This window comes from Meriones unguiculatus, chromosome 11, assembly GCF_030254825.1.
Source record: "Meriones unguiculatus strain TT.TT164.6M chromosome 11, Bangor_MerUng_6.1, whole genome shotgun sequence".
NCBI classification, from domain to species: domain Eukaryota; kingdom Metazoa; phylum Chordata; class Mammalia; order Rodentia; family Muridae; genus Meriones; species Meriones unguiculatus.
The window spans coordinates 48,380,873-48,406,063 of record NC_083359.1 but is presented as its reverse complement, the minus strand read 5'-3'; the positions used below and the strand labels follow the sequence as shown (position 1 = coordinate 48,406,063).

At 48.8% G+C, this 25,191-nt stretch overlaps 1 protein-coding gene across 4 annotated transcripts in view; it reads left to right on the top strand.

The window, feature by feature from the left end:
- The first annotated feature begins 2,701 nt into the window (after nt 1-2,701).
- The window catches only part of Litaf (lipopolysaccharide induced TNF factor), a 32,572-nt gene continuing 10,082 nt past the window's right edge, over nt 2,702-25,191 (top strand). The window contains exons 1-2 of one of the 4 annotated variants that reach the window (XM_021654239.2): nt 2,715-2,855; nt 3,081-3,239. The gene's annotated coding sequence lies outside the window, so the exon portion shown is untranslated. Of the gene's footprint in view, nt 2,856-3,080; nt 3,245-10,447; nt 10,592-25,191 lie in introns of those variants that run through there. The other 3 variants (XM_021654238.2, XM_021654237.2, XM_060364183.1) reach the window with 3 other exon arrangements.

Genomic DNA, 25,191 nt, shown 5'->3' with positions numbered 1-25,191 from the left:
AAGCTCTCTCTCCATGACACTCCTCTCCTCACCCGGAGCCTCCTGTTTTCCTAAAGAAAAGCTGTCTCCCATTACAGTCATTATCAGTGATGTGACGTACTGTCCCTTTCTAATGCTCTCCTGCATCCAGGCCTGATTTCAAGCCCCTGTCTCTTAATAAAGCTCACTTCTGAAGGGAGTTTGTGCCTGCTCGTTCCCACACCAACCAACTGCCTTGTTCTCCTCTTGTCTAAAGCCCAGTGGGGCCTGTACAACACACCTGACTTAGTTTTTTTTAAAGATTTGAGAGGCTGGGGACATGGCCTACGTGGTAAGCGCCTGTTCTAGCAGCATGAGGACTGCGTGTAGACACCCAGCCCCACATAAAGCCAAATGCAGTGTTATGTAACCCCAGTGCTGGGGAGGCAGACACAGGCAGGTCCCTGCAACTCACTGGCTGGCGGCCTCAGCTGAATCAGTGAGCTCCGGGTTTAGTGAGAGACTCTGCCTCAAAAGGGCAGGTGTCTTCCTCCACTGTTCTCCGGCTTCTGCATGCACACACATGCAGGTGCCCCTATTCACACACACCCATACATACAAACAAGTACACATGTGTGCACTCCAACACAGGTTGAGATAAAGTTGGGTGTGGTAGCAGATGCCTGTGATCCCGGCTCTGGGGAAACTAAAGCGGTAGGACTACTGTGAGCCTGAAGTCAGCCTGGCCTACATGCCAACACCCTGTATGAAGAAAGAAAGGAAAAAAAGAAATAAGGAAGTTAGTTCACATGACATAAACTGTAATATTTTGTGCACAGCTGAGCTGCACACCAGCAGCACCCATAGTGTTCAGTGTTGTGCAGTCATCACCACTATCTACTCGCGAACAACTTTATCATCACCGCTGTCAGTGGCTTCCTCTGTCCAGCCCCAAGCAACCCCTAATCTGCTTTGTCCATGGATTTACCCGTTCTGGGCATACTTTATGCAAATGAGACCATGGGATAGGTGGTCGTTGGAGTCTGCCTTCTTTGACCTTCATAGTGTCTCCAAATCTCCTCGATGTGGCGGGAGCAGCACTTCATTCCTTTGTTAGATCTCAGTAGTTCTTTCTGGTGTGATCGGGCCACGTTTTGTTTATCCAGTGATCTGTTGACCATTTGGGTTTTACTCCTTTTGGCTTTGAATAGTGCTGCCCTCAATAGTCTTGTGCAGTGGGAACACTTGATTTCAGTTTTGTGTGCTACCTAGAATCAAGACAGCAGCCCTACCTTCTCACAGGCCAGCATGCACCAGGTGGCTGTTTTCTCCCCTTCCCTTCCAACATACATTTATTTATTTACTGTGTGCGTACACACATACACACATGCACAGATACATGTAGATAGGCCAGAGGCCAATGTCACATGACTTCCTCAATTGCTCTCCATTTTTTTTTTAATTAAAAATAAAATTTAAGGGAGAACTTGAACGTAGTTTGCGCCTCAACTATTACTCCTACACCACAAATTAATCAATTGAGGTAGCCATGTTTGGGGAAATCCTAGGATCGGCACATGAGAAATACAATGGATGAGCCTCACCCTGGGAAAAGCAACTCCATGACCATGGTATAGTATTGCCTCTGCCAGGTACTCCACTACGCTTTTGGTATAGAGTCTCAGCTGAGCCTGATCAGTTCTGTAGGCTGGCTGCCAGTGAGCCCCAGGGGTCCCCTCTTCTCCCATGGCAGCCCTGAGATTACAGACCTCAGGAGGCCCAGCCGGTCAGTCCCTGGTGTGAGCTCGGATTGCTTGCGCCTCACCCTGGCCTGCCGTGATGCATGAACAGCCCCTGTAGAGCTTCAGCTGCCAGAACCTCAGCAGCTTTGCCAGGTCCTTCCCACCACGACAGATAGAAACCCTCGGGAACTGTGACCCCAGACAAATCTTCCCTTCCTTCAGCTGTTTCTGTCGGATACTGTGCTCACAGTGAAGCAGAGGGAACACGTCAACCAGGTGTGGCAACACATTAACCCTAGAACTAAGCAGACATAAGCGGACGGATCTCTGTGAGTTCCAGGCCAGCCAGGGCTACACAGTGAGACTCTAATACTCACACACGTTCACACAACACATATACAAGTTGTAAGAGTTTTCTCTGTGTGTGTGTGGGATGGGTTGAGACAGGGTCTCCTTGTGTATCCTAGACTGGCTTCAAGCTTCCTATGACTCCCAGATTAGCCTCAACCTTTTTGAGAAACTGTTTCAGCCTTCCAAAGTGTTGGGGTTGCAGGCCTGTGTCACTATATTAATTTATGAGGCACTGGGGACAAACCCAGGTTCTTAGGCATGCTATGTCAGCCCTCTACCAGTTGAGCTGGCTGGATTTTGGTTTCCTGAGACAGGTCTCCTAGGAAGTCTAGAACTCACTGTTGCAGAGCAGGCTGCCTCTATCTCCTGTACGCTTCTTTATATAATTTGAATATTAGATCTTCATCAACTACATGATGACATACAAATATTGTCTCCTATTTGGTGGTTTCTCTTTATGCCTTGGGGGGTGTAGTTGGGGTTGTTAGAAACAAAGAGTAATCTCCCCGCCCCGCCCTCTCCCAGGCCTCGCGGCTCGCCGAGTCCGCCTCCCGTCCGACCCCCTTGGCCCCGCCCCCGTGAGCCCCGCCTCTCCGGAGCCCTCTCAGGTCGCAGCTTCCTCCGCAGCCCGCCCGCCTCAAGGCTGCCTCTCCCCCCTCTCAGGCCCCGCCCCATCTGGTCCTTTTTCCAAGCCACGCCTCCGAAACATACCCGCCCCCGGCTCGCCCTACCTCCCCGGAGCTCTCCCAGCCCGCGCGCGGGGCCAGCGCAGACCTCCCGGCTAGACAGGCGGCGCGGGCGGCGGTGAGTGCGCGCTGGTGGCTGCTGCCTGGGGCGCGCCAGACGCGGGGCACTGGGCACGGGGAGGCATCAGAGGCAGGGGACGCGCTCTGGCACCTGCCTAGAATCCCGGGGTGCCGCGCTCTCCATGGGCGGCGGATGGTGACGTCGCGGGACCCGGGGTGGCGCGCTCTGGGCGGGATTGAGGGCGAGGGGTTCCAGTCGTGCTTGGTTGTGTTTGGTTCGCAGGCCCGGACTACTCCCTCCCATCTATCTGAACCTCCCGGATGATGCCCTGGGGCGTATAGGAAAGGCGCGGTTTTCTCTGGTAGTCTCTGATATCCAAGTTGCGATTGGGGAGTTATCACTCGCGGACTCTGAAACCAAAAGTGAATAAATAGACGAAAAGTAAGGTAACTTTCCAGATGCGTTTTAACTGCTCCGGGCCCACGCGTCCGCACTTTTGCTCTTATCCTTGTTGATTTCTCGCGGGTTCCCAGTCGGGTGCGGGCGTATCGGAGCGCAGAGGACCTGTCGATCGCGGAGCTCAGAGAACAGGCGAAGGTGGACGTGGCCCCTGCCTGCCCACCCAGCCCAGTTTTTGCTTCCTTGTTTTTAGGTCAGTGTGAGTCCAGACAGTACGCTTGATTGTCATTCAGTGTTGTGCCCACAGCTTCCGTTCAGGCTTAAGAGGAAAAGATGAGGGGGGCATGGGTGTTTTCCGAAAGGCAGAGGTTGACCAGGTCGTTTGGACATTCCCTAATACTTTGTCGGGTTTTGTGCTTCCGGATAGTGGAGCTGATGTCATTCTCTGCTGGATTGAGCTGTAGTCGTTGGGAAATAGTTTGTGGAAGTCACGGGGCTCTCTAAGCTCCCATCAGCTTTTTGTTTTGAAAGAGGGCCTTATGTAGTCCAGGCTGGCACTCCAACTCTAGGTAGCTGAGGCTGGTCTTGAACTCCTGGTCTTTCTGCCTCCACCGTGTTGAGATTACAGGGTTGTGCCACCGAGCCCGCTCCTCCAGCCTTTTCAAAATCAAGTCGTCCTCCCCCGGATAGGGCGAACTGGAGCTGGTTCAGGGACTCTTGTACTCCATTCATACTGGAGTCCTTTGAAGGAAAATAATTTCCACCAGTAGGTGCTTGCCTGCCTTTCTGCCCTCCTTCTCAGATTGGCTCTTTTAAAACGGGCCTAAGTAGAGAGAAAGGCGCTGGGTGGTATCAGGAATTCCTCCACTGTTTGGCTTTATCGTTGGATCAGTATCCAGAGGGCGTGTCACTTCATCTACCAGGTCCAGAAGAGCACCCTGGTTGCACCTGACTGTCTTCGCCAGTCTTTGCTCTGCCTTCTGAAAGTGTGCCGGCAGCTAAGCAAATTGTTGTGGATTGTCCTTTTTCCTGTTACACTAGAGACATTAGTAATGAGTGGTTTTATTCCTGCCTGAAAAATATCCTTGTGATGTTTTACAGAATGAAATGACCCAGTGATTGCGCTAAGATCTATCACTATCTTGAGTCTCTAAAATATTAGATTGAAGTAGCTCCCTGTCTTTGAGAGATACATTTCCTTTGTCCTTCAATCACTTTTATGGCCTGGCCATGAGAAGGGAAAGGACTACCCCTTGTCCTGTAAAGAAGCTGAAAAAAATGGCTCATGGTCCTGAGTGGCTTATGCCTATGGGTGAAGAGCAGACACGCTGTTGAAAAGTTGAGAGCTTAGGTGGTTGGGAGGTGTTCCTACACAGGGAAAGTTGTATGGAAGGGCTGAGGTCTGAGCAGAAGGACCTCAGCAAAGCTGCAGAAGAGGTGCAGACAAGTCTAGAATCAAAGACAGTAAAAGGAACCTACTGGGAGGAAGGAGCTGGCAGGCATTTCTACCCTAAGCTAATTTTCAGAAGATAAGCAGTTCCTGCTTTCCTGCCTTAATTTAATCCAGTCATCCCTGCTGATCTGGGCATGGCCTCCTGCCACTGTGAGAATGGGAAGGACCCCTTCCCCTCCCCCAACTTCAGATTCCCTTTCGAATTTTCCCAAAGCTCCCATGAGGGTGGAAAAGGAGCCTGTAAGAGGAAGCCCTGGAGTCTTGGCACCAGTCATTTGTATTCTGTTTGTTTTGGCTTTCTGCTGCCATGAAAATAGCCCAGGGAGCCAGGTGGCCTATATCCACAGGTAAATAGAGTCGGTTCTGTGCAGCCCATTGGCCACACAGGGTTGATTCTGAACTTGACTAGTGTTTACCTGCCGTGGAATTGGTGTTTGAGGTCAAGGGCTGCTTTCCGGGGGTCCTCATAATTTCATTTTATTGTTGAGCATTCATTGACAGTCTGGACAGTGATGACAGCATTGGACCCATTGAAGCTGTCATTTGGCTACAGATCCAAATGTAGATCTTTGGAGAGTTGTGTGTTATTAGGTTTGTAGACAAAGAAAGGTATGGCCCCTGTCTCAGCATCCTAAGAGTCACATCCAAAATGCCTTCAACAAAAGACAAGTTAACTATAGAAAGTATAACAGGTCCAAGAGTCTTCGAATATGAAGATCAAAGACCCTGAGAAGAGAAGGGTGACTGATGGTGAGGCTGAAGCAAGGCTGCTGGTCCTCTGTGTGAATTTCTCTCTCCTGAAGATGGAGCGGGACTCCAAGGTTTGAACACTCTGAGGAGTCAAGGGAGGAGCTCTTTCCTTTTTCTCTTTCTTTAAATCATGTGTAGGGGACTGGAGGTAACTTGCTGCACGTCTAGCGGACCTGAGGTTTTACTTCCTGCTATCTATGTCAGGCAGGTCACAACTTCCTGAAACTATAATCTTACACCCTCTTCTGGCCTCTGTGGGCATGGCACTCATATGCACATATACACATCTGGACTCATACACATAATTAAAAAGAAAAGTTAAAAAACTTTTAAGCGCAGGTGGGCACATGTATATGAAGACTAGAGGACCACTTTGGGGCTTTGGGTCATCTTCTGGAATACCGCTCACCTCCTTTGAAACAGGATCTCTCACGGGCCTGGAGCTGACTGGCCAGCTAGTGCGTACCAGAGATTATGATGTCTGTCTCCCCAGTGCTGGGATTACAAGCATATACCACTGTGCCTGGCTTTTTCTGTGCTTAGAAAAAGATTGTAATCAGGTCCTTAGGCCAGCACAGCACCGTTACAGCCAGGTGGCTCCTGCAAGGTTAGAGTGATAGGCCCAGGCGGTGAAGGCAGGGAGAGGTCAGAGGAGACCGTGCTGCCTAACCCCTTCTCCTCAGAGTCTCTTCAGTGTCACCCTCCACAGTCTCTTTGTCTATGTTCCAGTGGCTAATAATGGGCAACAACTCTCTACTCGTCCTGCTCCTTACAGAGCAATAACTCCCCAGGGTCCAAAGCCTGGCAGGTGTGTCCACCCCCTGACATCATCACTGATATCCTCTACAGCACTCACACTGGAGAACCCTGCAACAAAGTTACAAAGAATTGAGTTGTTTCTCGCTCTCCCTGGGGTGCATCTGGCCTTTAGGACAAGGCTGCTTGAACCCGGAAGACTTCAGAAAAACAGTGATGGAGAATTTCAGCCATTTGGGCCATGGAGCCTCTTGAGCAACCTTCAAGTCTCGAGTTCATTGTGAGCTGGATATGTTGCCGCATACCTCGCACTCCAGCCCTCGGGAGTCTGGGCTTGAGCTGCTGCGTAGTGAGACCCTGTCTCAGGAAACCAAACTAGCAAAAATAACGAAACCTAAAACAGCAACAGGAAGCTTAGCATTGACTTACCTAACCCTGATTCCAATACAATTTATAGGCCATGTGCTGATATTTGAAATATATATCTGTATATTTCTTTCTTTCCTTTTTTTTTTTTTTTGTTTGTTTGAGACAGGGTTTCTTTGTGTAGCCCTGGCTGTCCTGGAACTCACTCTGTAGATCAGGCTGGCCTTGAACTCAGAGAGCCACCTGTCTCTGCTGGAATTAAAGGCGTGTGCCACCACCGCCTGGCTTGAAAATTTTATATTAAGAACTAGCAGTAGGGATGGCAAGATGATGCAGCAGGCAAAGACACTTGCTGCCAGGTCCTATGATTTGAGTTTAGTCCTCAAAATCCATGTAATAGAAGGTTAGAGTTGACTTCCATAAGCTGTTCTCACACTTGCACTGGGCCACACATGGACATGTATGTACACATACACACAAACCAAATATATGTAATTTAAAAATGAAAAATACACGAAAAACCCAGCAGGATTTCAGAAAATAGGGGAGATGAAATCACACAATCTGAGGAAGGATGTGAGGCGGGTACCAGCTGTCTTTGTTGGGTCTTTTGTCATCAAGCGCATTGTTTCCTTGGTCACTATAGCAGGACACAGGATCTGATACCTGGTGCAGGCTTATTGATGTTCTTGGTGCTGTGTCATCAAGAGCTGTCATTCATGGGGGAGCCTGGAGTGTGGTTTCGCCGGGGATCCTCAGGGAAGTGGCCCACACTGATTGCAGGGCTCAGCCTCACTCTCTGTGGAGGCATTTTTCCATTCCAAAAATCAGTGTAATTTGTAGTTATGCTGTATTTGAACCTTGTGGTAACTTTATCTTTGCCTTGTGGGACACACGACCCTGCAGAAACCACTGAAATTCAGAGGATGGAATTTGAAAGCATTTCTGTGAAATAATTTGACCAAGAGCTTCTGGGTGTATGGATCAAGTTTGTCGGTGCAGCCAGATATCCACCCGGCAAACGCCATTTCTTCCTTCCTCAAAGAGGGCTTAGCCTGAGGGTCTGAGGTTGCCCCTTTGTCTTATGTTCTCCTCATTCTAACGTGTGTGAGAAGCCAGTGAACGCTGTCAGAGTCATCTCCAGGTTAGATTTCATTTTAGCAGGGGAAGTGGTGCAGCTTTTGTATTGTACGGACTGCAGCTGGTTCTCTGCATGTAAGAATTTTTAAGCAATGTTTCATTTCATGGACATAAAGTTCTGGGTTTAGACAGTCCTGCTGCTAAGGGATATTTTGCTCCCTCTTCCAAGACCTCAAAGACGAGAGCATTTTGGCTTTCTCAGCTGCTTTTCCTTCTTGTTTACACACTAGGCCGTTTTCTAAGGCTTGCCTCCATCTGCATGCCAGCTCCTTTCCTCTTCCGTCATTTCTCTGATCTCCATATTCGTGCTACCCAGCCCTGTGTTTCCTTTCTAGGGCTAGGCCAGTGGAGCAGTGGGCACAGGAATGGAAATGAAGAATTCTTTTTTTTTTTTTTTCTTGAAGAATTAATTTCAGGGTTATGTTGGTGGCTGAAAAGCTGCTTTATCTCTGTGAAGGCCTTGTGTTCTTCTGTGTTGATCTGATACCTAAATCTAGAAAGCTGTTCTCTGCCCAGGGGAGCCTGTCTGGAGCCGGCATTTCCCACAGCATGTACCACCCACATGTGGCTGAAAAGGAGGGAGGGAGGGGCGAGGGACTTTGTTCAGCTTGGAGGTGACTTTGAAAACCACAACTTTGCTGAAATCCTGGAGTCTCATCTCTTGGAAGTTGAACTTGTCCCCTCCCTTTTTGGGATGCCTGGTCTCCTATAGTCCAGGTTGCTCTAAATATCCAACTCTGGCTAAGTTTGAACTCCGATCCTCCTGGCCCCAACTCCTAAGTGCTGGAATTTCACGACTGAATCACTAAACCTAGCTACTTTCCTTTTCTTTAAGTCTGTGTGTAGGTGTGGTGTGTGCCTGTGTATATTCCTGTTTGCATGTGTGGGGGTGCACATGCATGTGGGTGATGTCAGATTTCTTCCTCAACAGACATCTAGTATTGAGACCTAACCCAGAGCTCCCCACTGGCTAGTCCAGCTAGCCCGCTGCCCCGCCCCCCAGCCCCTTAGTCTGACTCTTGAATGCTGGGATTACAGGAAGCTGTCCTGCCTGCCTGCCTTTTCACATGGGTTGCAGGATCTGAACTCTGGTCCTCACACTTGCATGGTGAGTCTCAATCCACTAAGATATCTCTTCAGTCCTTATTCTTTTTTCCTTTTAAAAAAAATTTTTTTTTATTTTTATTTTTTTAAAGATCTTTTATGTAGCTTTGGCTATCCTAGAACTTGCTATGTAGACTAGGCTGGCCTTGAACTCACAGAGTTCAAGCCTCTGCCTCCAGAGTGCTGGTATTAATGCATGTGTCACCACATTCAGCTAAAGTAAACAATTTTTTAAAATTGTATCTGTTTGTTTGAGACAGAGTATCCGAGAATATCCCAGGTCAGATTTAAATTCATTATCCTCCTACTTCAGTCTCCCAGGAGCTGTGATTACAGGGGTTGGCCACCCTGCATGCCCTAAGGAAAATGACTTTAATAATTATTTAATTTTATTTTGTGTGTGTGGCTATTTTACCTGCATGTTTGTCGGTATACTACTTGAATGCCTGGTGCCCACATAAGCCAGAAGATGGTATCAGATTCCCTGGAAGAAGAGTTACAGACTGTGAGCTGCCATGTTGGTGCTGGGAATCCAGTCCCGGGGGCTCTTGCCCCACAGGAGCACAGTGCATTCCAGCTGCAGAAACTGAACCTTCGTGGACTGGGAGGCAATTCGGGCCCAGGAGGTGGTCCTGTGTTTTGTTTTGTTTTTTTTATTATTATCATTTATTATAACATATTCAATTTGTATCCAGGGTGTGTAGCCCTCCCTCATCTCCTCCCAATCCCACCCTCCCTCCCTTTTCTCCCCTAGTCCACTGATAGGAGAGGTAGTCCTCCCTTCTATTTGCCCTAGCCTATCAGGTTTCATCAGGACTGGTTGCATTGTCTTCCTCTGTGGCTTGGCAAGGTTGCACCCCCCAGGGGGAGGTGATGAGAGAACCTGTCACTGAGTTCATGCCTGAGAAAGCCACTGTTCCACTTATTAGGGACCCAACTTGGAGACTGAGTCTATGGGCTACATCTGAGCACGGTGATAGGTTAAACAACTATTAAGTACATAAATCTGTAGACCAAAGAATATTGGGACCTCCTAATTTATCATTCATTGCAGTTGATCTTTTTATTACCAGAAATTAGTTACATACTGGAGATTCCTATGAGTGTTTTTATCTCTTCCTATTTTTTTTAATTTTTTTATTATTAGTTACATTTTATTAACTCTGTATCCCAGCTGTATCCCGCTCCCTCATTCCCTCCTAAACTCTCCCTCCCTCCCTCATCTCCTCCCATGGATGCTTGATCTTACTGAAGGAATCATTCTCAAAGCCACCTCAGCTGGTTGCAAAGCCATTGTAGTTTGTCAGCTGCTGCTCTAGGAAGTAAATGCCAGACTCCAAGCCTCTCAGATACTTACAGGCTTCTTTGGGTACACTGTGGCTGGACACCTCCATCCTGGTAAACAGGCTCTAAAACACAGGACCCCGATTATTGGTGGAAGAATGACCCCAGCCCAATCTCTGGCCCTGGAAGGCCATCACTAGGTAACTGCCAAAGCCACTTCTAAGATTCTGAACCACCAGGATTACTGCTTAGCAGGACTGACTTTCTTTCTCTCTTCCCCTCCCTCCCTCCCTTCCTCTCTCCCTCTCTCCCTCCCTTCCTCCCTCCCTCCCTCCCTCCCTCCCTCCCTCCCTCCCTTCCTTCCTTCCTTCCTTCCTTTCTCTTTCTATCACGGCAGAGTCTAATGCATTCCAGGCTGACCTGATCCTCCATCTCCTGAGTTCTGAGTTAAAGGTGTTTGCCCTAGGCTCTGATAACCAAGCACTTACGTCAGTCACTGGACAGGACAGTGCCTCAGGAAAAGCTGCTGGTTCTGGGGCAGGTGAGGTGGCTTGTCAGGTAAAGGTGCTTGCTGTTGCAAGCATGGTGGCCTGAGTTCAGTCCCTGAAACCCACATAAAGTGGCGGTAGAGAACTGACTCCAGAAAGTGCTCCTCTAACCTCCACACCAACCCCTTGTCACCACCCCAGTAATAAAAAGTACATTTTAGAAAGCTGTTTGTTCTAGAGATTTCAGAATAAGCTAGGTAGGTGTGCTAGTCCACACCTGTAATCTCAATAGTGGGGACTCGTGCAGGAAGATCACTGCAAGTTCAAGACCAGCCTGCTTTACAGAGCAAGACCATTTCAAAATGCATAAATATTAAGGGGAGGGGGAGAAAAAATACTGTGTCTGCAGAAGTGGGCGTGGTCTCCCCGGCCACTGTCAGTTTGTGTTTGTCCAAGCATGCTCTGTCTGAGAAGTTCTACTTGTCTTCCATGCTATGCTCTGTGTCTTGTCTGGATTCTGTTTGATTTTTAAAATATTTTAATATATATTAAATATATAATATATTTAATATATAATATATTTAAAAGATATTCTTGTATATATGTGTGTGTGTATGTGAGCACACATGTGCCTCAGCCTTAAGTCATTGTGTAGCTCAGGCTGGTCGCAGACCTGCTAGAATTGCATGTGTGTGCCGTAATATTGGGCTCTCTGCAAAATAATTTCAAGGTGGATCTCGAAACCTTAGGAGAGTAAGATCCCAGTGACGAGAGCAGATGGCCACTCTGGCTTCTGTCACTTCCAGGAAGTACTACAGGGCAGGAGGAAGATTTACACATAACTTACAGTGTTGGGACACGCATCACAAATGGGAGAAGCAGGCAACACGTAGAAGCTCAGTCATGGTCTCTAGACGTGACGGCCAGGAGGACAATGGGTCTGTGTAACAGAACAGCCTGTGACGAAGTCCATCCCACATGGTATTGACTTTTGGTCATCTCTTCTAAGATGAAAGTTGGAGCCTTCCTGGTGAGGAGAGTTCTGGGTGACAACCTCCAGAACAGCCCCCCTCTGGCTGCTTCCCTGGAAAAGGCCAAAGATACAATAGGCCAAGGATCTGTACTCTGGGGTTAATTTTTTCTTCTCTTTTCTGTGTGTGTGTGTGTGTGTGTGTGTGTGTGTGTGTGTGCGCGCACACACACGCTCTTAGAGGTCTATAGAGGACACAGAAAGCCCCGGCACCGGAATTGCAGAGGGCTGTGAGCAGCCAGAGGCGTGCTGCGACAACAGGACAGCAGCCAGGGTCTCTCGTAAGAGCAGTGGTGTCCTTCTGTAGCCCTGAAGTTTTTTCCTCTGAAACAGGGTCTCATGTGGTCCATGTCGTCAAGTTTTACTCTCCTGCTTCTACCTACTGACTATTGGGATACAGACCTGTGCCACTAGGTTTCTGGAGAAGGTTTCATGCATGCTGGGCGGTCACCCTACCACCCCCAGCCCTGAGGCAGCATTGTTTTGAGTCACAACACCAGTAACTGTTTATATTGAATTCTTACACACTTGGTTCTGTCCCTGGAGTAGCAGGGAATGAATTAGAACCAAAAAAATGCAGGCAGACTCTCTCTCCCTTCTCCTCAGCTCTTTACTTTCCAAATATGGGGTCAGTTTTAGAAAAGCTAAGATACTGTTTTGGAACTGGAGAGCTGGCCCAGAGGTTAAGAGCACTGGCTACTCTTACAGAGCACCAAGTTTGAGTCCAGGCACCCACGCAGAGATTTACAGCCATCTGTAATTCCAGTTCTAGGGGAGGACCTAGTGCCCTCTTCCAGCCTCTGCAGGCACCAGGCACACCTCTGATGCACATACATGTATGCAGGCAAAACACCCACACGTAAAATAAAAATAACTCTTTAAAAAAAGATACAGTTTAGTGAGAACACTTAAAGAGATTGAGGGTGAGACATAGTAGAAAGCTCTGGAGCTTGGGACAAATAAAGGAATATTTGTGAGTGGTGCAGGTGGCTTAGCGTGTCTGCGTGTGTGTGTGTGTGTGTGTGTGTGTGTGTGTGTGTGTGTTGTGAGTTGCTGCCTGGCGCCTGCAGTGTGCGGCTCCTGGCACTCTGGGTTGGAGGCTTGTTTTGATGAACTAAGCTCCTTTCTTGCTAGGGTTAAGTGCTTTGGGGAATCCTGGTGGGTCTTTAGGCCGCCCAGACTCGTGCTTCCCACTGTGAAGGCTCTTGCAACCAACTGCCTCCTCTGGCAAGCCACACCCCTCCCCACTCCCCGCCCCCAGGACACAGGTGTGCTGCCTCTGGGCAGATGTCCACTCTGCTTCCTGCCTTTCCCATCCCCCTCTCTCAAACTTGCACTCACTCTAAGAAGCTGGACTTGGTTCCTGCCTCCTGTGTGCTTGGCCTGTTAGTGAACACTTTATGCGGATCCCTTCAGCCTGGTGGGAAGGGCACTCAGCTTTGCCTGGCCCACCCTTGACCTCCTGAATCCCTGCGTGAGAATGGGTCGTAGCACAGAACACCAGCAAAGAGACTGTGCAGTGGGAGACTGATAGAATGGGAGTTGTCTTGCCAGAAGGTGAAACCCTCCCTTTAACCAGAAGACTTTGTGCACCTCAGAATTCATGGGTGCTCTGGCCCCTTACAAAAAACAATGGCATGATATTTCTGTTGAACCTACAGATTCACCGTGTACTGTCCATCATCTCAGAAACCACGCTAATGATTGTGCCAGGTGTGGTGTCACTTGCCCATAATCCCAGCACTTGGGAGGTTGAGGCAGAAGGACCAGGTTTAAGACTGAAAAATCACAAAGAAGGGTTTGGAGAGGTGCTTCAGTGGTTAAGGGCTTACCTGTTTGCAGATGGTCAAGGTCCGGTTTCCAGAAACCACATTAGATGACTCACAGTGTCTGGAAGCCCAGCCTCCGAGAACAGTGGCCTTTCTCTGGCCTCTGGGGCAGATATCTTCTGTGAATATATACGTCTGTATATATGTAAATAAAAATACATTTTAAAAACCCAAAAGAGAAAAATAATAAAACCATATAATACTGGGTAAATAATTATTCTCCTGTACTGTCTCAGGAATAATAAAAAGTGTGTGCGTACTCTGCAGCTGGCTGGGTTCTTCCCAGATGTTTTTAGCCCATGGTTGGTTGAGTGTGCGGATGTGGACACCTCAGACAGTTCTCCCCTCAGCCTGTAATTAGAAGCCTTAATCACTCTGCAAACAGGAGGGACCTTAGACACAGGCACGAGACAAAGAGCTGTGGTCATGTTACCTTAACATGGGGTGGGAGAGCTGGGAGGGGAGTCTGCACTGGCAGGTTGGCTGAGGATGGTGGTTCTCTCAAAGGACGGCTTATTTGTTGGATGGGATTATGGCTGTGGCCAAGGAGAACGTGAACATGGCAGAAGCCAGTCCCTTCCTGCTGCTGCGGTCTTCTGCTTCCGCAGGAGGCAGCGTCAGCCCTGCGTCTCCTCCCAGGTGTGTGTGTGTGTGTGTGTGTGATGGAAGGAGGTGTGACTAATGCGATGGTATTGTCGCATTGGTTTTCTGGCTTGTTCACACCGTGACCTTCCCAGAAATTATGTGTTTCCGCATGCGAAATGTTCCGATTCTACTTTGATGGGCGCACACTAACCATATCCTGTGTGGCAGGATGGCTGCCCACTCCAGCAGTTCTGCAGAGAGAGCCCTGTATTTCAGCGGGCAGAGGGGGAAATCCATGGCCAGGGAACTCATGCACATTCACTTTCAGCGGATTCTTTCATGGTATGAGCCTCAGTTTACCCCCAGTGGAGACCTGTGTATCTGTACCCTAGCTAGCCCCACATGCGGTTTAACCAGGTGGGTGGGTAAAAGCAATACTATGACATTAGTTGTGTTTTTTTTCCCCTCCTAGATAGGCCTTTATTTTGTGTATGTGTTCATGTTGTGTATGCATGGGTGCCAGAGGACAGCCTTGAGTGTATTTCCTGGGCGCTGTCCACATCTTTCTTTTGAAACAGCGTCTCTCACTAGCCTGAAGCTCACAAGTAGGCGAAGCTGTCTTGCAGGTGTGCTCAGTGCTGGGTTTACACGTGTGTGTTTGAGACAGGGTCTCACTGAACCTGTAGCTCACGATCCAGGTTAACTAAACTGTCCAGTGAGCTCTGGGAATCTACCGGCTTGTGTCCTGCCCCACAACCCACCCCTGTCCCAGCTCCGGGGTTACAAATGAAGGTTGCTACACTCTATGCTTCTCCACCTCCCAGAGATTACACTCAAGTTCCCAGAGTTACAAGGCAATCATTAGCTTTACTGTGGAGCTCTTTCTCCAGCCCTAACTAAACATTTTACTTTAGAATAGCCGAGAAAGTTCCTTTGTATCCTTAGTGTATGTCACCATTGTAGAACAATTTTTGAGGCTGAGTTCATTTCATCTGGAGGCTGACCTGTAAGATGTTGGCAGCTAGTAGTGAGGGTTTTCTTTGCTGTGTCCTCCCAGGGTCCATGTGCAGAGTTGGAGGCCAGGGCTATAAAATACATTCAGAACATAGAATTCTGCTCCTACCATACACGGCTTAGCACTTCTGAAATCCACTCTGTTTCCATCGTGTCAAGGTCCTGTTCTAGTCACAAGTCTAGAGTCTCACTGTAGTCAGATATGAATGAGATACAAACTCAGCAAGTTCTCTTGAGCTATCAGCCTGTGATGGCTGTAAAGGATATTCCCTTTCCAAAGAGAGGCAAGAAGTGTAGACAGTGTTAAAACTGCATGTGTGCATTTGAGAGTGCATCTCCCACTGAACCTGTACCCCATAATCTAGGTTAACTAAGTTGCCCAGTGAGCTCCAGGCCTCACCTGCCACTGTCCTCCCAGCTCTGAAATGTTGCCACACTGAAGTTTGTACGTGGGTGGCACAGACTGAACGTGGTTCTTTATCTAGGGAAGTTGAGTGCTTCCTCAACTGAACCTTCTCCAGAGCCTCTAGTTGTGCTTCTGTTTTTGTTTTTTTAATGATTTATTCCTATCTTTAAATTGTGGGTGTGTATGTGAGTTCTGTGCCAGTGCCTGTGGAAGCTAGAGGTGTTGGATCATCTAGAGCTAGTTACGGGCAGGGCTAAGCACCTGTGGGTGCTGGGAATTGAACTTGGGTCTTATGCAAGAGCAGGAAGTGTTCTTAACCACTGAGCCATCTTTCTAGCTCCCTGCCCCCCCTTTTTTGAGACAGGGCCTTACTGTGTATCGAGCTGGCTTTGAATGGGATTTTTTTCTGTCTCTGCCCCTTGAAAATGAAGATAACTGAGATCCTTACAATATTATGTGAGTGTGTGTGTGTATTCCTTTTCTTTTCTTTCGTTTTTTTTTTTGAGACAAGGTCATAGCCCCAGAACAGTGTGTGTGTATGGATGTATATGTGTATATATATAAATTTTCCTTTTTTTTTTTTTTTTTTTTTTTGACACAGGGTCTTGTGTAGCCCAGAATGGCCTTGAATTCCAGGTCCTCCTGCCTGTTTCTTAACTGCTAAGAAATTATAGGCAAGCAAGACTATTCTTTCCTTCCATGTGCCACCTCCTGAAGTCCTGGACAGCTATGTCCCCACAGCCTCTACCTTTGCTGAGTTCTCACAGATTCATTGTTGGATTACTTCATACCCCCCCACCAGTTGTCGCCGTGATGGGGACTCATGGCGGTGTCTCCTCTCTGAGGTGTCTCTGCTCAGTAGCAACAAGCTTATTTACATATCCTTTGAAGTACAGGTGGAAGAGGCTGTGTGCCACCCCTGTCCTACATCAGGTCCAGTCCAGCACCTGCTGCATTGGAGGGGCTCCTCACTAGAATTGGGGGGTAGTCTTGAGGCTTTCCCGGCCCCTCTATAAACCGAGCCTTGAGATCCCAGCTTGCCTGAGAACTCTCCTGCAGGCCTGCCTGCTGCCATTGTCCACATACTCCTTCCAAACCATTCTCTTCAGCAGATGGTTGCCTGGCTTTCCTCTAGGGGTATGCTGTGTTTCCTTGTGTGGCCAGGCTGAGAGGTTTCCAGACTCCTTTCTGTTTCCGCTTCACTTATGGGAGTCAATTAAGTAATTTCTTTCTTTGTTTTGCTAGATGTGGTTAAAAGCAGCCACGTAGGACTTCAACATCTTTGAGAATTCCTTCTACCAAATGTGGCTCTTGCATCCTGCTTCCCATCCAGCCAGGGCGTGTACATGATTCCACCCAGCTTTTGCCACTTTAGAACAGCAGGGCTTAGTCAGAAGGCCTGCACTGTCCCCTGGCTCTCTGGTTGTGCCTCTGCCCTCTTTTCCTTGCTGCTGCTGGCCTCTCCACCTCTGCCTGTTACTCAGTTCCAAACACGTGTACACTTCAGCTATCCGTTAGGGCAGCACCCTCCTCCTCATCATCATCATATGTTTTCTACAGTAAGAGGATGTATGAGGCTTCTGTAATTAAAACGGTCCGGCTCAGGGCTTTGTGCATGCTGGCCAAGCCTTTTACCAGCTGAGCCCCTCTGGCCCTATTTTATTTATTGTTGTGTATCTATGGCTGTCCCGGAACTCACTCTGTAGACAAGGCTGGCCTCACTCACAGAGATCTACCTGCCTCTGCCTCTGAGTGCTGGTGTTACAGACATCCATCACCACGCTCGGCTTCTTTTAATCCTACTTTTAAAAAGCTTTTGAGGGGGCAGCTCATGCCTTTAATCCCAGCAGAGGCAGGTGGATCTCTGAGTTTGAGGCCTGGCTGGTCTACAGAGTGAGTTCCAGGACAGACAGGGCTACACAGAGAAACCCTGTCTTGAAAAACAAAGCTGCTTCTTCTATTTTTTTGGAGAAGCATCTCACTGTGGATCTCTGGCTGGCCTTGACCTCCCTATACAGCTAAGAATGACCTTGAACTTCCCACTCTCCTGCCTCTTCCCTTGTTTAGATGCTGGGGACCAAATAGATCGATGTACCTGTTAGGCAAGCACTCCACCCACTGAGCCCTGTCCTCCTGGGACTGAGTAAACTCATAATGAACAGAAACTGACTGGTTTGCAGTTATGTGCCTTATCATGTGGTAGAGGCCTGAGGCAGGGGTGAATGGCACTAACCTGCCTTTTATAGAAAGGCTGTTCACTAGGATCGATCTGCTCATAGACCCTGATTCTCAGAACGGTAGAGTTGGGGATCAGGTTTTCAGTATACTGTGTTTGAGGACAAGCTGGACTCTAGTGCTCAGCGTTGCCTGTTGTTGGTCCTTACCTCACCATGGGACATCTCCCCATGGAGGCCCTCTTCATGGGCATGCCAACTTCAGCCAATCCCCACATTTGTTTGAATGTCACCAGTTGTTCTGTTCTAAGGTCCTGTGCAGGATCCCACACTGCACGTAGTTGTCATGTCTCACCCTGCTGTTTGTTCCAGATTGGTTTCTCTGGCTCATTTGCTGTGATCTGGACCATTTTAAGGTGTGCTGACTGTGTTCCATGTGGCAGGTTTTCATATGGTGCAGATATGCTGGGCGTGTGGATGACAGAGCTGTGGCATTCTCTCGCTGTGGGGTGGGTTCATGGAGCCTGCACAGCTTCTGCTGCCGTGTGAACCCTGACCACCTGGTATCTCCCTATTGTGAGAGGGACAGATCTTGCCAAAAGGTGAAGATGTAGGGCATGGCCCAGAGGACTGTACTCTGTGGGGTTTCAGGTTGAGGAGTGATCCCGAGTTTTTGGCGACCCACTGTAGAAAGAAATAGCAAGTCAGTGTGGTGGCATTATCTTGCCAGGAAGATGTGGTCCCCAAACGGGAGCTCAGAACCCAGGGAAAACAGAAACCAGGAAGGGGCTGTGTCCAGAAAAGGGAGAGGCCTTGTGTGGAAGGTGCGCCTGTGACAGAGGTGGGTGGCAGGGCCCAGGACTAGACTTCACTGTGATGGAGAAGAGGTGGGCCTCTGTGAGATCTGGGCGGAGGGCTGGCTGGGAAGACAGGGCTATAGCTTGTAGGCCTAGATTACACAGATGGAGGCCAACCCTCCACTTCAAATAGAGTCAGAGGGCCTGAGGGTGTAGCTGGTAGACTGCTTGTCTAGCAAGCACCAAGACCTGTTCAGTCCCCCAGCACAGTGGAACCCAGCAGTGATGGCACAGGCCTGTAGTTCCAGCTTGGTGAAAGCAAGGAGGATCCCAAGCTTAAGGCCATCCTCAGCCTCATAGTGACTTAGTCTGGGATACATGAGACCCTGCCTAAAAACAACAGTAAAATAACTAAGGGATGACAGGGAACATGACACATCTTCTGGTGTCTTTTGTGCGAAAGTTAAAGTGCCATCTTGGCTTTGCCCTGGGAGGGGGTCATTGTGGAGGGAGGGTTCTGCCTTGGCCCATGCTTCTTCCTTTACACCTCAGACCTGCCTTCCTTTTATGGGGCTCTTGTGATGGCACACCGCCTGCTGGAGTCACTGACATGTAGCATCTTGGGATATCTACCAAGTTAAAGTTGCAGAATTTACTCACGCCCCAGGAAAAGGCAGGGTCAGTTCCAAATGGCAGGCATTTCTGAGCCACGTAGGAAGCTGCGAGGAGGAGCCCACTCATGAGTCCAGCTGTTGGATGGATCTCCCTGTGGGGCTCAGAACACGGCTGCTTGTAGTGGTGACCTAGGTCTATAGAAATTGCCTATAGGACGTTCAGAGGCTTAGGTCCCTGTCTTTGCCTTTGACCCTTATTCTTCCCTAGAACCAGGGATGGGTGGGTGCAAAACATAGGGAGAAGCCCCTTCCACAGAGCTGGGAACTTGTGTTGCCATGAGCTTTCATCAGGGATTACAAAATGAACAAACCTTGAGCCTGCTAGCCTGGCAATTCATTTTTCTTTCTCTGGTTTCAACTTGCTCTGCCACCCCCACACTTCCTTGTTCCATGTCTGTCCACCTACAACGTGGCTTGACTTCCTACCTGAACATTCCATGGCTCCCTGTTGAGCCTCAGGAATCTGGGGGTAGCCACGCACTGCAGGCTCAAGTTCTGAGGGTGGACAGCCACACTGCCCAGCTATGACTAGATCCTCAGGTCTGATCCGAAGTGTGAGGGTGCCCATGCAAACACTTGTCATGACGTCAGCATCTTCCTCTGACCACTTCCCCTTCTCAGAGTCTAAGCCAGGGCTTTTGTTTCCAGATCACCCATTGTGTCTGGGTGTTCATGCGTGTGGAGGTCAGATGTCAGCCTTGGTTGTAGTTTCAAAGGACTTCGACCTTGTTTCTTGAAACAGGGTATTTCACTGACCTAAAAGTCACCCAGCAGGTGAGGCTAGTTGGCCAGTGAGCCCCAGAGATCTGCCTGTTTCCACCTTCCCAGTGCTCCAATCACAACTAAGCAGGGCTATGCCTAGCTGTGTTCTGGGGATCACACAGGTCTTTGTGCTTTTAAGAAAAACATCACCAACTGACCTGTTTCCCTAATGCATCTCACCCCCTTTATGAGAGAGTCTATGTGACCCAGGCTGGCCTTCATCCTCCTGCCCATCTTCCTCAGGAATTGCAGGCTGACACCACACTTCTAACTATGCTTCCAAATTGTGCTATTGTTCGAGGTGGCTCTTGTGTGGCATTTAAACATGGACACAGTTCTCTGCAATTGTTCTGGTACCACTGGGACCAAATGTTCAGCATCATTTGGAACTTTCCTGGATTTTGTATCCCAAGTGTTCCCTTTTCAGGAAAACTCTTGGTCCCAGGTAGGCTAGGGTATCGGCTCAAGGGTGAGTCACCATGAGTTTTGACCATGCCTCTAGCTGCAAATGGCCAGCTGTTAACACTATCCGTGCTTGTCCTTACAGAACCCACAGTGTCAAGAGGACAGGTAGAGGGAGGGTGCTCTGGACTGCTACAGCAAAGAAATAGGGCAGCCAAGGCCAGGTGCCTGCCTGTCCGGTGTGCTCTGCGTCCTTGCCTCAAGTGGGCTCCTTTAATTTTCCTAATCATGTGATGAAGCCTCTTTTTTAATTACTTATTTTTAAATTTATGTGGGTTGGTGTTTTGCCTGCATGTATGTCTCTTTGAGGGTGTCGGATCTCCTGGAACAGGAGTTACAGACAGTTGTGAACTGCTGTGTTGGTGCTGGGAATTAAACCCAGATCCTCTGAAAAAGCAGCTAGTGCTTCACCAACTTTTGGCCATCTCTCCAGCCCAAACAGAAATACAAAGAGGTACAGTGTCTTTGGTTTCTCTGTGATGCCCTGGCTGTCCTGTCCACCAGGCTGACCTCAGATTTGGAGATCAGCCTGTCTCTGCCTCCCAAGTGGTAGGATCAGAGATGTGCACCCTACACCTGGCTCCATTTGTCGTCTTCTTCTTTTTCAGATGGTGTTTTTCTGTGTAACAGAGCCCTGGTTGTTCCGAACTCTCTTTGTAGACCAGGCTGGCCTCTGCCTCCTGAATGCTGGAATTAAAGATGTATGCCACAGGCCTGGCTCCGTTTGCCCCTTTTACAGGTGGTAAAGCCTATGCAGTAAAGTCTTCTTAGAAGGCACAGAGGAGTAGGGCCGTGGGGCAGACCCTGACAACTTTAGAGTGACACACATGACATGACACGTGACACCTGGGTGTGAACCATGCCCTTGACTGTGCTTTGTGCTGAGGCCAGAGGAGGTCAGAGTCTCTCAAAAGGCACACAGTGCAGGCTTGGGTATAGGGAATGGGGGGGGGGCTGGCCTGGCCATCAAAGCGGGGCCTGTGGAGGCAAAGAGAGAAAGCCTGCTTGGGGATGTGTAAGCAAGGCTGCCAATGCAGGCGTCGCAGTGGTGACAGAGATGAGTAAAGAGATCATGTGGGCTCTTGGTCTTTGAAAGCCAGGACATTGGTCGTCCTAGTTAGGGCATGCGTGGATAGTCACTGGCGTGGTTTCAGGCTTTTGGTTCTTGGAAGGGCTGAGGACCAATTTGCAGGCTTGAATATTAAATTGTGCTTGGAAAATTCTGGCAATGTCTTCATGCCCCTTCCCCCCAGGGTTGAAGAATATAGTAAAGATATTTTAATATATGCTTAAGCACAAAAGCTAGGAGAAAAGAGAGGTGCTCAGAAGAAAGTAAAACACCCCAAAAGTTTGGGTGTGGGCCTTCTCTAAGACAGTTACAGCAAGTAAGACACACAGGGTTCTGGCTCTTCAAGGGAGTCACTTACGTTTCTCTTACTCATGTGAAAGTCATATATGAATAACTCAGTTTCCTAGGACAAGACCTCTTTGTGTGTAGGTGGTGATGTTGGGGGTCCTTCATTTCTTTCCAGTTTATCGTTTGGGCCAGGGTCTCTCACTGAATCCAGAGCTGCCAGCTGACTAGACTGGCTGGCTGTGACACTCTGGCAATGCTCCTTTCTCCGCCACAGCTGGGTTTTTGTGGGTGCTGGGGACCAGAACCCAGGTCCTCAGGCTTGCATGGAAAGGCTCTTACAGACTGAGCCATCTATCCTGTTCCTAGTTAGCTTTTTTTTTTTTTTCAGCAGAGACTGGAATTTATGATCCTCTTTAACTGTTTAAAGCTGGCAGTGGCTCTTCACACCTCACTGTGTTGTGTAGTCACCTCTGTCTAGTTTCAGACCATCTCATCACCTCCAGAAGAGCCCCACTTCCTTCCCATGCTGTCCGAAGTCCCTGGCCACAACCAGTTTCCTTTCTACATCTGTGGACCTCCCTGTCCTGGGCATCAATAGGACTGTAAGGGCAGAGCCTTTTGTGTCTGGACTCTAGAACAGAATGATTTTTAGGATCATTACAAGCCATGGCTGGGAGCCTGGATGACTCGTGAGAAGCTGGTGGCCTGGTGGCCTGGTGGCCTCACCTTTACTTTAAATTGAGGACACAGGCTGAGCTCTGAGGGGCAGGAAGTTTGGTTCAATCAATGTGGAAGGAACGCCTGCTGTGGGCACAGAAAACTTAAGGTTTGTGGGCAGTGCCAGGAATAACCAATCCTCCTGGACTCTCAGAGAGTTCCTGAGTTGTTAGAACGATTTCTTAGAAACAAGTCTGACTGAAGATGGGGTGCCTCTCTAAACCCTGGCTGTCCTCTGTAGACAAGGCTGACCTCAAAATCAGAATCCTCCAGCCTCTGCCTCCCAAGTGCTAGGATTAAAGGTGTGAGCCACCACTGCCCGGTCCAAGCCTCATCTTTGTGTATTTGTGAATCCAGGAGAGGGGTGGGCACCAAGAGAGAGAAATGAGTACTGGATTATATTTGCCCAAGCCAGAATATCGGTACTCAAAATAAATGCCTAGCAGGGCTCAGTTGGCAAAGTGCAGGAGAATGGGGGCCTGAGTGCTGATCCCCAGAATCCATTTAAAGCAGGGCATGCCTATAGTTAACAGCACCGGGAGAGCCCCTTAGGAAGACACCTGACAGGTTCTGTCTTCCACGGCACAAGCACACACAGGCATCGCTTCTTCCTTCTCGGGCTGAGCACACAACATTTTTAGTGGTGGGTGCTCAGACATGGGTCAGGAGGGCCTGGCAGGGACAGGTGGAAGTGACCCCAGCCAGCTCAGTCGTGCTTGGCCCCAGGGCAGCGGGAGGAAATGTTCTGCAGTATCTCACCACAGGTGAGTTGTACACTCATGGGAGAGACTGGACTTGGTAGGAAGGGACTGGACTTACAGAAGGAGTCGGTTAACCTTGGATTGGGAAGGTTACATCTGTGCCAGCAAGCAGAGGGCTCTGACTGAGGGGCATGCTTGCCTTCTCAAGAGTGCTCTAGGGGAGTGACAAAGGGTGGGGTGTGAAAACAAAATGTTAAATATTGCAATGTTGTGTGGCCCTCAAACTCAGTTCTCCCCAGCAAAATCTTATTTCTTAATTTTAGTTTCTCTTGTTAGGCAGAAATTAAATTATATTGAAATTAATTAATTGAGTTAAACATAATTTAATTATTCTGCCTGGGATGGAGATTCTGTAATGAAAACAAGCCTGAGACAGCCTTCTCTGTAGCAGGCTTGGGTGGCCCCTCTCCTAGACATGGTCCTGCAGGCCAAAGATGACTATCAGTCTTGTGTGTCCCCATCCTCTTAAGATACCATCTGCCCCAAAGAAGGTCACTTAGGCCGGGATGCAGGGAGTCTGGGGAGTTTAGGTGCCCAATTAGTATAGAGCAGGGGTGTTTTCACAACTGGTCCAGGTGCTAATACTCTGCTAGCTTGTCTGCAGCCAAGGTGAAAAATGGTTCCCTACCTCTCAGACCACTCCTCTACATCAAGCTAATACAGAGCCTGGGTTCAAGTGTGGCAAGAATTTTATTTAAGGTGGCCCCAGCAGGGACATTGTGTGAAGCATGACTCTCTAGGCCACTGGTTCTCAGCCTTCCTCATGCTGCAACCTCATGTTGTGGTGACCCCTCCAATCATAAAATTATTTTTGTTGCTACTTCATAATTGTAATTTTGCTGTGGTGATTAATTGTATGTTTTCTGGTGGTCTTAGGTGACCCAGTGAAAAGGTCAGTCTGCCCCCTAGAGGGTTTGTGACCCACAGGTTGAGAACTGCTGCTCTGGGCCCTTCGGGGAAACAGCAGGACTTGGAGTATCTAGACAGCTGGCTATGTCAGATCTGCCCCCAAACCTCTGTGCTCCATTTTACACCTTTAAAAATAGGTTTGGAGTTAAGCATTTGGAGTTAGCCGTTGGAAGGTAGAAACAGGGGCATCTATTAGAGTTTCAGGCCAGCCAACGCTACATAGTGAGACCTGTTTTCAAAACAAACAAACAAACAAACAAAAGATTTAGGTCCTTTCGGTTTATACAGGGATGCCCTGTTGAAGTTTGGAACTAGCTAAGGACAGAAGAGTCATTCTGAGACGGTGGGGACAGCCACCTCCAGCTGCTGTGTCTCCATGGTGAATGCTGGAATTTGGTGAGTCTGGATGAGTCATTGTAAGATCCTAATGACTAAGTTAAACAGTGGTGAGGAAGGAAGGGGCAGCTGTACACTCCTCTCTTTTCACTACAAAGCTCCCGATAACTCTGGCAGCTGAATTCTGTCAGAATCACCTGACTTGACTAGTGTGACCACCCTGCTGCCCAAGGCCACCAAGTAGATGTGACAAGGCTGGGTAGTAAATTAATTTATTTTGTGAGGGACAGGGCACACTTGCTATGCTTTGATATGGAGGTCAGAGGACGACTTGTGAATCAGCTCTCTTCTTCCACTGTGTGGACAGACGTTCTCTGAGCCACTTTTGCCGGCCCTTGCCTTTTTTTTTTTGGTAGAATTATGTGTTTATTTATGTGTCTGTTGGACCCCAAAGCCTTGAAGAAGCGGTGTTTATCTGCATGTTCCAGAAGATTGACTGTGAGCATGTGAGGATGACGCAGTTAATGAGGCTGTGCGTCAAGATGGTGGCAGGGCTTCACTATTCAGACAAGGAGGTCTGTCCCCTTCCTTCCTTTGAAGGTGATGGCCTCCCATCCACAAACCTGTAGCTCAATCCTTTTGAAATGCAGTATCGAAGCCAGACATGGTGGCACAGGGCTATAATTCCAGCACCTGGGGAGCTGAGGAGGTCATGTGTTCTAGACCAGCCTGGGCCACACTAAAGTCTTATCTTTTGACTTCAAAGCCCAAAATTCAGGTGCTAGGATGACTGGGCTGAATGACGTCAGCTTAGCTGCTGGTCTTCTCCCCACTCCCCTG